General features: G+C 44.0%; 1 long non-coding RNA gene across 1 annotated transcript; it reads left to right on the top strand.

The window, feature by feature from the left end:
* Positions 1-643: 643 nt before the first annotated feature.
* LOC128326300 (uncharacterized) lies at positions 644-5944 on the top strand. Its single transcript, XR_008307940.1, has 2 exons — positions 644-3428; positions 5544-5944. It is a non-coding gene; the product is annotated as an uncharacterized LOC128326300 (long non-coding RNA).
* The last annotated feature ends 6798 nt before the right edge of the window (positions 5945-12742 follow it).

The raw sequence follows: 12742 nt of genomic DNA, 5'->3' as shown, positions 1-12742 counted from the left end.
CCCATGGGTTTCTAACCCATGGCATACAGGGTTCTGTTGTTTCTGAGGTATTCTGAGTGTGGATTCTATGATAGCAAATGAGATTTTCAATGAGACCATGAATCCACTCTTATTTGCTATCATAGAATCCACACTCAGAACACCTCAGAAACAACAGAACCAAGTACCCCATGGGTTAGAAACCCATGGGGATGGTTGGCACCCTATGTGCACTACACCACCACTCGCTCTGGGCCACCCCAGCACCCCACAAGTGCACTTATGGGGCTGCTGAAAGCTCCATTATTATACCTTATGAGGAAAAACCTTAAAGACGCATAAACTTCAACAATTCACCAAAAATCAGCCCTCTGCACAAATCCTTTGAAAAAATTCAGGTAGCTTCCTTGCCCCTACCCAGCACTACCACCAACCCCACACCGCTCTAGGCCACCCCTTTCCCCCCGACGTGAAGCGATACACCCTCCAATATACCTAATGGGGGAAAACCTTAAAGATGCATAAACTTCAACAATTCACCAAAAATCAGCCCTTTGCCCAATCCCTCTGCAATTGGGGTGGCAGCCTCCACCCATTAGGCACTACCACCCCACCCCACCATTTTGCCCCTGGGACCCGAAATTCGAGTAGAAGAATTTCAGACCTTTTTGCATTGAAGTCAATGGGAGTCAAAAAGGCGGGAAATAGATGTCAAAATCTGAAAATCCGAATATTCGGAGCCGGAATGGAGGTGATTTGGTTCAGCTACGAAAAATTTCGGAGGGCCAGAAGGGTGATTCGGTTCGGATCCGTATCACCCAAAATTGGCTGTTTCGGGTACAGATCGTTCTATACCCGAAACGTTTCGCACATCCCTATTATGAATGCCAATTAAGTTTTTCCATAACTATGTTCTAGCTGGAGTTTAAGGAGCAGCGGGTGGGGGCTGGGAGTGATTATATGCAAAGGAGGACATGACTCCTGGGCGCTTTCCAGACCAGCTGCTCATCAGCAGCCAAATGCCTCCGTTCGGGCAAGTCGCATTCAGATCGTAAACAGCAGGGGGAGCAGTCTCGCAGCAACTCACAAGAACAGGTACGCAGTCTGGAGGTGCTTCTGGATCCAAGTCTCTCCCTGGTGTCCCAGGTTGAGGCAGTGGCCAGAGGTGCCTTCTATCAGCTTCAGCTGATACGCCAGCTGCGTCCGTATCTTGAGATAGATGACCTCAAAACAGTGGTATATCTGTTGGTAACCTCCAGACTGGATTACTGTAATGCGCTCTATGTGGGGCTGCCCTTGTACGCAATCTGGAAAGTACAGTTGGCCCAGAATGCGGCAGCCAGGCTGGTCTCTGGGTCATCTCGGAGAGACCATATCACTCCTGTATTGAAGGAGCTACACTGGCTGCCGATATGTTTCTGGGCAAAATACCTATAAAGTATAGGGCCCTGGGTATTTACGAAAATGTCTTCTTTGCTATGAACCCCACAGCCCATTGAGATCACCAGGAGAGGTCCATCTGCATTTGCCACTGCTCGTCTGGTGGCTACTCAGGGACGGGTCTTCTCTGTTGCTGCCCCGAGGCTTTGGAATGTGCTCCCTAGTGAAATAAGAGCCTCCCCATCTCTGACAATTTTTAAAAAGTCTTTAAAGACGCATCTGTTCACCCAGGCTTTTAACTGATACTGTTTTGATTGTTTTTAATGTTGTTTTAGAATATTGTTTTAAAAATTTTAAATTGTTATGTTCTAAATTTTTTGTTTTTGTTTTTAACTAATGTTTTACTTTTACTTTTATCTTCTTGTAAACTGCCCAGAGACGTATGTTTTGGGTGGTATAAAAATATGTTAAATAAATAAATAAATAAACCGAAAAAACAGCAACTTTTTCACGCCGGATATACGACGCTCTTGCTCTATAACACAGTGATTAAATTTGCAACAAGGCACTGGAAATGTGAATGGCACCCTGCTGTCCGTGTAGGGACAGCGGTGTCACGACACAGGAAATGTGGAAGCACACTTCCGAGATATGTCTTGACCCCATTGTAGGGTCTAGTCTGGAAAGTGCCCCGTACACAGTATTGTCTGCTGTGACTGGCAGCAGCTTCTCCAAGGCTTCAGGCAAAAGTCTTCCCCAGCCTGATCTGGAGATGCTAGAGATTGAACCTGGGACCTTCTCCATCCAAAGCAGATGCTCTACCTCTGAGCCACAGCTTCATCCCCATTGTTTTACTTGGAACACCTCTCTCCCAGAACGCCTCTTCTGTGGTGTCACCTCTCTCTCCGCTCAAGACCTTCCTCAAAAGCCACCTCTCCTATAACATGTTAGCTTAACCCCTCCATCCTCATCCCTAAGTAAAATGAAGTACCCATAACTGGTACTGATAGATTGTAATGTAATGTAATTAATAATCTGGTCCTCAAGTCCAGGGATTGGGAGGTATGATAGTAGCAGTAATAAAAGGCAATATAATGGCCCAGTGGTCCATTTGTTCACAATGTATGTTCAGAGGACTTTTAAAATTCATTGGTACTTTTAGGGAGGGGGTGATTTACTGCTAGAGACACATTTGCTTCTCATTTTGCTGACAAGTGTAAAATATGAGAGCAAAGGTCTTGACCACACTTCTTATGCTTGGTATATCAGTTTCTGAGTTTTAAGTTGACATAGGTTTGAATCACTCCCCTGTTGCAATTTTAGTACTGTATTTACCTAAATACAAGACAACTCTGAATTTAAGACGAGCCCCTTTAAAAATAGATGTTAAATACAGGTTATACCTATATTTTCTCAAAAGGAAGAGGACTCTTAATTTAAGATGACCCCCTGATTTCTAACATCAAAGACTTTGGGGGAAAATCTGGTCTTGGATTCAAGTAAATACAGTAATATTTCTTTGTGGAAATACTCTTCTAATTCTCACACACGCTCCACTGTTGGCCAATCCCAGTTGTAATTTACCATTCAAATGATGTATGGATTACAGTTATTCAGGGATTAGATACAGTCTTTGCACAAGAACAAAAGGGAACAGAATGTGTACTTGCATTGTTTAGCTAAGGTTTGAAAAGATTAGACACACGAACAGACCCTGTTTGTTTGGGTTAGATTTACTTTCTCTGCCATCACCCAGAATTTCAGCAATTATTTGATTTCATGGTTGTCACTATTACCTGTTATAAAATGCCATTATTATGTTGTTCCATCTGAAAATTATTAATTAAAAATAACATCATGAGATTTACCCAATGTTCTACTTTGGCTTTTCTTTTGCCTTGAGCCACAGCAAACACCTTGACTCCTGGCAGAGGAAAGAAGTGACATGCTTCTTGCCCACTTGTGTGGAATTTCCTCCAAAAGGTGGGAAGACTGTTGCAGCCCATATGGTGCCCTGGTGTAAGGGTTCCCAGACTCAGCAGCCAGAAGCCAGCAGTTCCTCTTCAATGGTGAGTAGCACTCAGAAATGAGATTTCCTTACAGCAACAAAATGTACACAGCAAGACAGAGCAGTCCCAGGACACAGATCCACTATGTACCTTCTGATGGGAACTCTTATATAGAAATGCCTCCTCTCTTGATTCCACTTACTAGAGCTCCTCATGGGGAGGTTTATAGATGAGCCTCAACCTGAAGGGATGGGTGATCCTCCCCATCAGTATCATTCACCAGCTCCTCAAAGTTGGCTCTATTTGGGACCTTTATATGGGGATAGCTTAGGACACCATACTCCATACCACTATATCCATGCTTTACCTCTAGGTTGAATAGAGCCATCCACTCACTTTGGGAGGTGGAAGTTCAGGGGACCAATATACATATTAGCTGAAGTTTGGAATTGAGGAATGTGGGTTAAGTGTGGACTGTTTCTGCAGCATCTAGAGCCAAACTGAGGTTGCAGCAGCTTTTCTTGTTGCTGCCATCACTGGGTGAGTTTTTTGGGGGGAAAGAAGGGGGCAATAAGGGGCTTTGGGGATGACAATATTGGGGAGGTCTGGAGCTCAAAACGGACCACAGTTAAAATTTGTTAATTTCAGATTTGATACAAATTGATCCTAAAACTGCTCATTTTAGGTAAGCTCACTCCAGATTAGGGTTGGAGAATCTTGTTCATCATTCTCTCTCTCTCTCTCCCCCCCACGTGGAATTGGAGTGAAACATTATCCTCACTCTGATTTAGCTTCACGATATATCAGTACAATGTAGCGAATGAGATTTGGCTATATAATGCTGTCTGAAGCCAAATTGGAGTGAGGGCATGGAGGGCTGGGTCTTACCTGCATGGCACAATTGGTAATACTTCCAAACCTCTTTCTGGTGTCTTGGGTTAAATAACAATTTTAAAAAATTGAGACCCAGCAACAGTGGAAAGAATGATTCCTGTCACTGTAAGTGGGGCAAACACTGCAACTGTGTTCTCGGGGGCCCTTGGAAAAAATAATTGAGGGGGAGGTTCGGTTTGCAGCAAATAATGCAGCAAACTTTGGGACCTATTCTGGCTCCGTTTGAAAACCCTAGTTCTTACCTCTTCTTTCCATCAAGATTCAGCAGGAGAATTTCATGCCGTCTCAAGTTAACTGCAATAATTATTGGTTCTTGTGGGGTGGGGAGAAAGTCGAGACCTCCCACTTGCTCACTGCGGTTCCCTGGCAATGTTAGCACAGAGTGTGAGGGAGTCGCACATACAAAAATGGAGCTGCCTCATTAGCATTACTTGAATGAAGCAGGATAAGATTTTAAACAAATCCATGTGTTTTGGGGGCTGCTTTGTTTACCATTTCTAGTGCTGGGTCACAGCCACTGTTTATTCATCAGAGCTGTTGCGTATCCACTCATCTAGCCACAGAATTTTAAGTAGGGGCATTCGCCTGCCTAGTCAAAGCCCCTTTTTGCATATTCACTGATTATGAGTGCCAAAGATTTATTTGCAAGGCAAAAAAGAAAAGAAAAGAAAAGAAAAAATGGCAGGGGGTCACACTGAGACGAAGGATCAGAAAGAAGAATCTGGACCTAATGAGCTTATCGCCCGCCCTGCCTCCTCCCCCCTGCCCTAAATAAGCATCCTCTCTGTATAGATACATTTCACCACAAACCCACAGGTCTGGGCCAGGTGCATTTGGGGAGCAGGGGAAAGGACTACACAAACCTTAAAGGATCCATACATCTTCTTGATCATTCATCATAAACTCACAGGTCTAGGCCTCAGTGCATTTGCCCCAATCCCCCAAAAGACTACTATTAATATATTTAAAATATTTATACCCCACCCCCCCAGTACACTACTGCTCAGGGCGGCTCACAACATCAACAAAATAGATACAACACAGATGCAATGTAAAGATTAATAAAGTCAAACAAGTTAAAAGACCAGGCTAAAACCACATTTAAAATTACAAGTTTTTTTAAAAAAACTTTCATATTAAAAGTTATTAATAAAAAGCTAAAAACTGAGAACTAAAAAAACCCTAAAGAACCTCCCAGATATAAGCAGCAGACAAAACATTTAAAAGCCTCTTTTAAAAGATGTATTTTTAATTGGTGGTGTTTTGGGGTTGTTTTTTTAGAAACACTGAGGGACTGAGCATGGTGAAAGAACAACCACTCCTATGGATGGCATGAGTGCATTTCCCCCTTTCTAGAGTAGGTGGAATGAGAGAAGAAGAAAAACTTGAGTTGGTCACGTGAAGCATGCATATATTTATAACTGAGAAAGTGGTTGTGAAGGTTATACAAGTGGAAATGAGTTAACAAAGCAATAAAAATGGTCTTTAAATACCTACTAAAGCATCACTATTAACATGTGTGCAATTCGACAAAGCAGACAACGGGATACTTTTTATGGGCAAAATAATGTTGAATCTGAAAATTGTGCAATCTCTCGCACTTCTTTTCTCTTCCAGTATATCATGTAAAAGGCAAGGTGAATTATTTTGGTTACAATAAAAGGTATTGTGTTTATGAGTCATACTTTCCATTATTTTGTGTAAACACACTGCTTTTAAAACAAATTTTTAATACATGGTGGCAGAGTGTTCCAAGATGCAACTTAATGCCAGGATTCTTGTGCTCCCACTTGTCTAACTACCTGATTCTCTCTCTCTCTCCATGTTCCTTCTTGCTCTCTTGTTACAAAGGACCCTTGTCCTTTGTAAATCCAAAGCTGCATCCTATGTTCCTCTGCTGCAGTGATCTTCACTGTTTTTCAAGCGGGGGGCACTTTAGGAAAAAACTTTCCACGCGAGAGCCATTTCCCCCTGTGCTGACCTCCACACAGAACTGTATTTTTCTCGGTGCTGGGAGGACCTTTAAAAAGAGACCGTCTCTTAAGAGCTCTATGAGGGAAATGCAGGGAAGGGCCAGCACACTGTGCATGCCTTCCAGGATGGTGCAGGGGCTCAAAAGGGCTCCGTTTCTCTTAAAAGACCCCCCTACCACCACTGGGCAAAGTGAAGAATTGTACAGTGGGAATGGGCGCCTCCTTTGGCCAGAGCTTCACACAGGCCCAAGAAACAATCAGTCGGAGAGAATTAGGAACATAGGAAGCTGCCATATACTGAGCCAGACCATTGGTCTATCTAGCTCAGTATCTATTGTCTTCACAGACTGGTAGCGGCTTCTCCAAGGTTGCAGGCAGGAATCTCACTCAGCCCTATCTTGGAGATGCCAGGGTGGGAACTTGGAACCAAGATGCTCTTCCTAGAGCAGCTCCACCTCCTAAGGGGAATATCTTACAGTGCTCACACTTCTAGTCTCCCATTCAAATGCAACCAGGGTGGATCCTGCTTAGCAAAGGGGACAAATCATGCTTGCTACCACGAGACCAGCTCTCCCTCAGTTGCATTTAGGGTTGATGGGGGCTTCCACGGGCCCCCAGGTGTTTCTCTGGAGTGCCCTTTCAATGAAAGTGAGCAGGAGTGCCTTTTACCAGCTACAGCTGGTACGCCCCGCTGCGCCCCTACTTGGAGAAGTCAGACTCGACCTCAGTCACTCATGCAGATTGGATTGCTGCATTCAGATTGCTGCATCCAGATTGCTGCATCCAGATTGCTACATCCAGATTGGATTGCTGCAGTGTCATCTGTGTGGGGCTGCCCTTGAAGATGGTTTGGAAGCTTAAGCTGGTCCAGAATGCTACCGCAAAGATGCTTGGAGGCACTAGTAGCTTCTTGAGTATTACACCCATACTCCAGCAGCTTCACTGATTTCCAGTTTGCTCCCGGGCTAGATTCAAAGTGGTGGTTTTGCTCTTTAAAGCTCTACATGACTTGGGGCTGGGGTATCTGTTGGGCCACATTCACCCATATGAACCTGCCAGGGCTCTTTGCTCATCATCTTGAGCCCTGCTCACGGCCCCCACCATTGATTGAGACTCAGTTGGTGGGCACAAGAGACAGTGCCTTCTCGGTTGTGGCCCCTCAGCTCCCAGAAGAGCTTCGCTATGCTCCCACACTTAAGGTTTTAGAGTGGCTTTTTCAATGTTGTTTTTTTTTTTAACTACAGCCTGATGTGTTGTTTTTTAAATATTTGGGGGGGGGTTGTTTCTACTTTGTGCTTTGTGCTTTAATTTGTTTTATTGCTCTAAATTTTATATTACTTGTATTGTTTTACTGTTGTGAATCGTTGTGAGCAGCATTGTATTGGATGGGCGAGATATACATATTATGGATGGATGGATGGATGGATGGATGGATGGAGAGCACTGCTCTACTGTGACCTATCATCCTTGCTTCTCCCTACCATGGGAACTCTCCCTCCTGACATCTAGTTGGCTCCTTCCATTGCTACACTTAAATATCTGTTAAGACTCTAACTTTGACCCTAGCTTTTTCAAATTGATCTCCCTTCTCTATCTTCTCCTCCCTTCTTCTTCCCTTTTTGTTCTAATTCTTAGTCTGCAAGCCTGAAGGTAAGGTCTACTTTTTCTTTTCTTTTATGTACAGCATCCAGCCGCAGTAGGCACTCTAGAAATAATTCTTCAACATTTTGTATTGCCTTTCCCGAAATAGGGCTGTGGCCACAGCAAAACATATTGTGGGGCTGGCTTCCTCCAGACAAATCTTCCACCTGAAGTTTCAGCTTTCATTTAAAAAAGCACATCTGGAGCATCACAAGGTTAGGGTAGACCCTGGGGGGTGGGGAATGGTGAAGATGAGAACCTGTCCCTCCCCCCAACCTCCTCCATGTGCTTCTTCTGAGAGGCAGGAAGGGGAGGACTAAGAGCAAACTGTCAATCAGCTGGGGGGGCAGGGATGCTTGTCGTCCCCCCTCCAACTATAGTTGCACCCTTGAGCAAGTCTCTTTATGGGAATATAAGGGGAAATGTGCAGCTGTATTCTACCCAATTGCTTACTACCAGTAGTAGTAATTAATGTAGTAGTAGTAAGTAATACGTCTTTAAAGACGCATCTGTTCACCCAGGCTTTTAATTAATATTGTTTTAATGGTTTTAATGCTGTTTTAAAATATTCTTTTAAAAATCTTAAATTGTTGTAATGTTTCAAACTTTTCATTTTTGTTTTAACTAATGTTTTACTTTGTTTTTATTTTGTTGTAAACCACCCAGAGATGTAAGTTTTGGGCGGTATTAAAATGTGTTAATATAAAATAAATAAACATTTAAAAAACAATAAAAACAATAGTAGTAGTAGTAGTAGTAGTAGTAGTAGTAGTAGTAGTAGTGGTAGTAGTACTACTACTGCTACTGTTTATATACAACTAGGAAGTAATACAACTAAATAACTTAAACATACTAGGGGCAAAATCCTATACTTTAAGAAAACCAGTTTGAGTGGCATATAATATAATCCAGAATCAGATCCCTTTTGCCAGCAGAACCTGAGATATGCCTCAGATGTCTCTGCTACCCCAGAAGAACACAATGTGTATCTGTACTGCTGACATAATTTCAGCAGGTAGAGGCCCCTAAATGATCAGGAGATGTGGACATGATGGGATGTAAACCAAATTCTATAACCCTTTAGACCCTCTCCTTTAGACCCTCTCAGCACAAAATTTCCAGCTACAAGCCTGGGCATTGGGGTTGCCAACTCTTTGTACCATCCCCTGCTCTTGTGCCTTTAATGGCAGCTTGATTGATTAACCGCACGTTCTTCTCAATGGCCTTTGGCCATTGTGGCTGGTGATGATGAGAGTTGTCATCCATTAACATCTGGGGATCCAAGTTTGAGAACCCCTGGCAGTCATTTAAAAGGTAGATGATTGATCTGCAAATTATTTCATCAGTGGACTGCCTTACCTAGAACCTTGCAGGAAAAAACAAGAGTTGGAACAATCTGAACACCTCAAGATGAAGAAGTTATATATTTAAAACACAAATTGCCAAGCTTCTGTGATTAAAAGCCAGGACAAGGAAGGCTAGTGACTGGAAAGACAACAGAAGCTTTGCACCAAATGGGACAAAGGTGAATTGTTGTGTAATTCCCTTCAGTTAATATTGTAAATGTTTTTGTTCTCTATCGAAGAGGAATTACCACATCCATGGTGCAGGTTCAGGAAGTTTCTTTCCTAGTCACTTGGTGCAAAGCTCCCAGAAGCATACTTTATGCATCAGAGGATATGCACACCAAGGGACAGAAAGCTCTCTGACATCCAGAAAGGACAATAGCAGCACATAAGGTCCCATCAGAGAAGCTGTGGGTGTGACAGTGTTAACAGTATGCCCTTATTTATACTTAAGTACCATGATAGCAATTATGATTTATAGGAAGGAGTGGAAACCTTTCATAATTTTGTTCATACCAGCTAGAGGTGATGCAATAGAAACCTGTGTTTTTAATGTGAAGTAATCACATACCCTCATAGCCATCAATTTTAGAGAGGTAAAAATACACTTTTCCCCTTCACGAGTAGATAAATATAGGTATGTTTACATTTGTACCTAGAAAACCAACTGTCTAGGAGACAGGTGTATGTGGTGGCTACTTAAGTCCAATGAGGAGATGTATAGGGGCGCATTCAGGTATTTGCTTTTTGCACTCCTGGTTCAGTACTTTTGGGACAGTCCCTACTCACTCTTGGAAGCCAGCCACATAGACAGAACAGGCTGCTCTGGTCCTGTGCTAATCCATTGCCAGCTACTACCAGTGCCGGATTTAGGCGCAAGCTAAGTCAGCTACAGCTTAGGACAGTGTAAGGCCCAAGACCCAGTGGTGGGCCCCCATCAACCCTAACTGCAGCCCTGACTAATTGTTTACTGGGCCTGTGCAAAGCTTTGTCTGAAGCGGAATACTCTGCACAGTTCCCCTAGCACCACACAAAAGTGACTATTATCATCATGCAGTGCTGTGTTTTGCTTAGCACTTAAGGGAAACAGAGCCCACTTGAGCCCCAGTACCATGTTGGAAACCGCTGCACATCCCCACAGGGAGTGCTGGGAAGTGTAGCCTTTCCCAGTGCTTTACGTTTTCCACAGAGCTCTCAAGAGAGGGCTTCATCTCTCGTTAAGGGCCCTTCCAGCACTGAGAAAAGCACAGTACTATGCAGAGGTCAGCACAATGAGAAATGGCTCTCGCTGAAGGTTGGTTTTGTGTTTTTTTTTTAAAGCAAAAGTGGCCCACCCCTTAAAAAATAGTGGCTTAGGGCCTCACATTATTAAGTTAAAATTAACTAGTTATTTTAGGCCCGTTAAATTAACGGGCACTAGGAGAGTTTTGCACTCTGCCCCCCCCGCCGCCATTCCCCCTCCCACCGCTGCCAGCCTCCATGCCGCGGCTGGTCTCCCCGGCCGGGCAAGGGCCCCCCGCCACCGCCGGCCTCCCCTTTCCAGCTTCCCCCGCAGCTTCCTCACCCCATGTGGCGGTGGCGGCTCTGCCGCCGCCTCGCCCGGCTTCTTCCTCTGCCTCCTTTTTCGGCGGGCCAGACCCGCCGCCGCCTCTCCTCTCCCTGCGGCCAGGCTGGACCCGCTGCCTCCACCTCTGCCCTCCCCGTAGGCCGTTCTCGGCCTGCCGCTCTCCTCTGTGGCTGTATCTTCCTCCGTTCCCCCCGCTGCCCCCTCTGCCCTCCCGGTCCCCTCGCAGCCGCCTCTGCCCTCCCGGTCCCCCCGCTGCCGCCTCTGTCCTCCCCATAGCCCGTTCTTCGACCGCCGCTCTCTTCAACATGGCCGCTGTGTCTCTGCGGCCGTATCTTTCTCGGACATTCTGGGCATGCGCTCCACGTATGCCCAGAACGGCCAAGAAAGACACGGGCAGAGAGACACGGGATCACACCTAAGCCTTTTATTATAGAGGATAATCAAATAGTCAATTTAAACAAAGTAATAACAAAATAATAGTTAATGATAGTCAGTTTTTAAAAGACTGAATTTCAACTTCTAAATAATGTATTTTCATTTAGTAGTATTTCTAATGCAAATCATTTTATTGCAAGATAACAGTTTTTGTTAGAATATAGTTTTTTTTTCTTTGCATCTTTGTCAAGAGAAAAATAAAACTTTATTATTGCTATTTTCACTGTCCTTTTTGTTAGAATAATATCTTTTTGGTAATCCTATGCGGACTGTTAATCTTGACATAGTTTAGGGCAGGGCCACTCAATTTAGGCCCCCCCCGCTGTTTTTGAACTACAGCTCCCATAATCCCCAGACACAGTGGCCAATAGCCAGGGATTATGGGAATTGTAGGCCAACATCTGCAGGAGGGCTGAAGTTGAGCAGCCCTGGTATGGGACCTCAGGATGTCATAACTTTGGCAAGTTAGCAACCCCTGCTAACTTGGCAAAGAGGCACCTTTTAACATGGTGATTCTCTTTTATTGAGCAGGGGGAGAGTAACTGGCCCTATCCACCCCCAGCACAGCACCTCCAGTGACTGTTGCTGGTGTCATGTTTCTTTTTAGACTGTGAACCCTTTGGGGACAGAGATCCATCTTATTTATTTGTTATTTCTCTGTGTAAACTTCCATGAGCCATTTTTGGAAGGGCGGTATAGAAATTGAATGAATAAATAAAATAAAATAAAATAAAATATTTAGCGAGCCAACTCTTAGCTACCAACAGTTTCTTTATTTTCTCCAGGGGTCATTAAACCCCACTTGCCAAATCATAAAGTAGGCTTATGATCCAGATCAAGATGGCTGCCAGCTGGAGCTCAGAGTTATAACTAGTTGGTGTCCTACACAAGGGATTCTCAATATAGGGTCCCCAGATGTTATTGGACTTCAACTCCCATAATCCCCAGCCCCAGTGGCCTTTGGTTGGGGATTATGGGAGTTGAAGCCCAACAACATCTGGAGACTCAAGGTTGAGAACCCCTGTCCTACACTCCTTTGTTATTATGCTGGCGGAGTGGGAAGAAATGGGGGCAGCCATCTTTAACTCTCTATTGAGTCAAGGTGTGTGTGTTGTTACTTAACAACAGCCTTTTTATTTGGCTGTCACAACTTTATGACAGTGGAGAAGGTCACTCCCCTGATCATCCCCCATCATGAGCCATCCACTCCTTCCCACTTAACACCCACTTAGCTACAACAACACCAAGCTTCTACGGATTAAAAATTAAGCCTTAATGATGCCATAACTTGCCTGCAATTACATAACTTGGAGTTTTGCCAACGTAAAGGGGGCTTAGTAGCAATCCTGATTTCATCCAGCCCACTTAACTTGAGGATAAGATTGCATTGTTATTTACATAAAAGATATTACTCTTGATATAATATGTACATATGGTATGTGGTGGTTTGTAAAGCTAGTATAGTTAAATAGAAAAGAATGCATAGTTTTATGTCTGAATTCCTCCTGACTGATAAAC

The sequence above is a fragment of the Hemicordylus capensis genome, chromosome 5 (assembly GCF_027244095.1).
Source record: "Hemicordylus capensis ecotype Gifberg chromosome 5, rHemCap1.1.pri, whole genome shotgun sequence".
Taxonomy (NCBI): Eukaryota; Metazoa; Chordata; class Lepidosauria; order Squamata; family Cordylidae; genus Hemicordylus; species Hemicordylus capensis.
Note: the sequence above shows the minus strand (reverse complement) of the source record. Positions and strands in the feature narration are given on the sequence as shown.